General features: G+C 53.9%; 1 non-coding gene across 1 annotated transcript in view; it reads right to left on the reverse strand.

Moving 5' to 3' along the window:
- Positions 1-385, reverse strand: part of LOC111474637 — a 1,772-nt gene extending 1,387 nt beyond the window's left edge. Inside the window, exon 1 of the ribosomal RNA XR_002716106.1 lies at positions 1-385. This exon is cut by the window's left edge and continues 1,387 nt beyond it. This is a non-coding gene — a ribosomal RNA (Eukaryotic 18S ribosomal RNA).
- Positions 386-3,293: the final 2,908 nt, after the last annotated feature.

Consider the following 3,293-nt stretch of genomic DNA (forward strand, 5'->3'; position numbering starts at 1 on the left):
GAATCGAACCCTAATTCTCCGTCACCCGTCACCACCATAGTAGGCCACTATCCTACCATCGAAAGTTGATAGGGCAGAAATTAGAATGATGCGTCGCCGGCACGATGGCCGTGCGATCCGTCGAGTTATCATGAATCATCAGAGCAACGGGCAGAGCCCGCGTCGACCTTTTATCTAATAAATGCATCCCTTCCAGAAGTCGGGGTTTGTTGCACGTATTAGCTCTAGAATTACTACGGTTATCCGAGTAGCAAATACCATCAATCAAACTATAACTGATTTAATGAGCCATTCGCAGTTTCACAGTCTGAATTAGTTCATACTTACACATGCATGGCTTAATCTTTGAGACAAGCATATGACTACTGGCAGGATCAACCAGGTAGCATTCCAACACGACGTTGCAAACCGGCATGCCACCACATTTCACCACCCTCCCCCTCCAAATGGAGCGTGAGAGAGGCAACAGCGGCGGCAACGCAAGAGCAAGCGTCATTCTTTCATGCTTCGTTTAGCAATAATACGTAGGCAACATTGTTCGAGGGGTTTTCCCAAGCACATCATGCCGCCAGATGCACGGCATCCGAGAGTGCAAGCAACCGACACACATTTCGCAACAACCCATTCAAAAGGTTTGAAGCGATATGCAAAGCGGGCTTCCAAGTTCGTCATGCACCCAACAAGGGTGCCGACAGAAAGGGACTAACAAGACTCGATGCCTACCAGTGCACGAGGTATTCTGTGCAAGAACCAACGGACTACGGTCACTCAAAATACTTTGGGACACACCAATGAGGAGGGGATGTCGCCTACAGTTTGATGCCCGAGCATCAAGCCTACAGACCCAAGCAACCAAATCGCCACTCATGCGCCGTACGCTAAAACGACCTTGGACGACGATCGACTATTCACACCCACCGCGAGCGGGGGTTCAAAATCATCATTCGAAGCCAAGCCCAAAGCGTCGTGCGCGGTCAGGCAATCTACCATCCTAGAGACGGCCCGAGTTTGAAGGCAGCATCGCAACCTTCCGTGCAAAGCGAGGCTCACGTCGCACGCCCGAAGGCACTTGACACCGCCCAACCGTGCACGTTCTGCCAACACGCAACCTTCAAAACATAGGGCTGCCCCAAGGATGGCCCGACGGCGTCACCACAACGTCGAACGCTCGACGAGGCTCATGTTGGACGCCCGAAGGCACCCAACTCCACCCCACCTTGCACGCTTTGTCGTCGTTCCGACCATCCACCATCCCGAAGGCAGCACAAGTTAGAAGGCCACATTCCATGCCCAACTAGTCTCATGTCGCACGCCCAAAGGCACCCGATTCCAACCAGCCGAACATGTTCTGGCACCACAGGCCTTCAAAACATAGGGCTGCCCCAAGGATGGCCCGACGGCGTCACCACAACGCCGCACGCTCGACGAGGCTCATGTTGGACGCCCGAAGGCACCCAACTCCACCCCACCTTGCACGCTTTGTCGTCGTTCCGACCATCCACCTTCCCGAAGGCAGCACAAGTTAGAAGGCCACATTCCATGCCCAACTAGTCTCATGTCGCATGCCCAAAGGCACCCGATTCCAACCAGCCGAACATGTTCTGGCACCACACGCCTTCAAAACATAGGGCTGCCCCAAGGATGGCCCGACGGCGTCACCACAACGCCGCACGCTCGACGAGGCTCATGTTGGACGCCCGAAGGCACCCAACTCCACCCCACCTTGCACGCTTTGTCGTCGTTCCGAACATCCACCATCCCGAAGGCCGCCCAAGTTAGAAGGCGACATTCCATGCCCAACTAGTCTCATGTCGCACGCCCAAAGGCACCCGATTCCAACCAGCCAAACATGTTCTGGCGCCACACGCCTTCAAAACATAGGGCTGCCCCAAGGATGGCCCGACGGCGTCACCACAACGCCGCACGCTCGACGAGGCTCATGTTGGACGCCCGAAGGCACCCAACTCCACCCCACCTTGCACGCTTTGTCGTCGTTCCGACCATCCACCATCCCGAAGGCAGCACAAGTTAGAAGGCCACATTCCATGCTCAACTGGTCTCATGTCGCACGCCCAAAGGCACCCGATTCCAACCAGCCGAACATGTTCTGGCACCACACGCCTTCAAAACATAGGGCTGCCCCAAGGATGGCCCGACGGCGTCACCACAACGTCGCACGCTCAACGAGGCTCATGTTGGACGCCCGAGGGCACCCAACTCCACCCCACCTTGCACGCATTGTCGTCGTTCCGACCATCCACCATCCCGAAGGCAGCCCAAGTTAGAAGGCGACATTCCATGCCCAACTAGTCTCATGTCGCACGCCCAAAGGCACCCGGTTCCAACCAGCCGAACATGTTCTGGCACCACACGCCTTCAAAACATAGGGCTGCCCCAAGGATGGCCCGACGGCGTCACCACAACGTCGCACGCTCAACGAGGCTCATGTTGGACGCCCGAAGGCACCCAACTCCACCCCACCTCGCACGCTTTGTCGTCGTTCCGACAATCCACCATCCCGAAGGCAGCACAAGTTAGAAGGCAACATCGCAACAGTCCCATCTCAACAAGGATCGTGTTGCACGCCCGAAGGCGCGACCGACAACTACCTCGAACCTGCAAGTTTTGCCACCGCACCGCCGCCGTCAACCGCCGTCGTCCGCCAACCACCACCCCCACACCCCAAGCATATGCCCATGTGCGGCGCATAGTGCTTGGGGCGTGGGGGTGGCGGAGGATATAGGGGGCGCCCCCGTGGCCAGCCCATGCAGACTAGTCACCCCCCTATATAGTACATTTTGAGGCATTTTTGGTCTGCCAGGCCCAGACACGATTTTTCTGAGCCGTCATACGGTCGAATATCTCGAGTTTTACAATGTTTTTTTTTGGAAACTCGATTGATTCATGAATGGGACATTCTCATGGGTCTATAAATCAAGTTTCATGACTTTTCAACCGACCAATTTTTTTTAATGAATTTTTCAACATTAAATAATGCGAAATTAGAAAAAAATAGCTACAGCCGTCAAAAAAATCTGAAATTTTGTGGGAATCATTCTTTCATCTTGCTTATCTCCCAGGAAAAAAATTACAGCAAACCGATCACTCCACACGTACTTTCGCAATTAATGGGTGATGGTTGTGAGCACAAGGTCATGGTGTAGTGTACTTGCTCTAGAAATTTTGTGGGAATCATTCTTCCATCTTGCTTAGCTCCCAAGAAAAAAATTACGGCAAACCGACCACTCCACACGTACTTTCGCAATTAATGGGTGATGGTTGTAAGCACAAGG

The sequence above is a fragment of the Cucurbita maxima genome, unplaced genomic scaffold, assembly GCF_002738345.1.
Source record: "Cucurbita maxima cultivar Rimu unplaced genomic scaffold, Cmax_1.0 Cma_Scf00479, whole genome shotgun sequence".
In the NCBI taxonomy this organism is placed as follows: domain Eukaryota; kingdom Viridiplantae; phylum Streptophyta; class Magnoliopsida; order Cucurbitales; family Cucurbitaceae; genus Cucurbita; species Cucurbita maxima.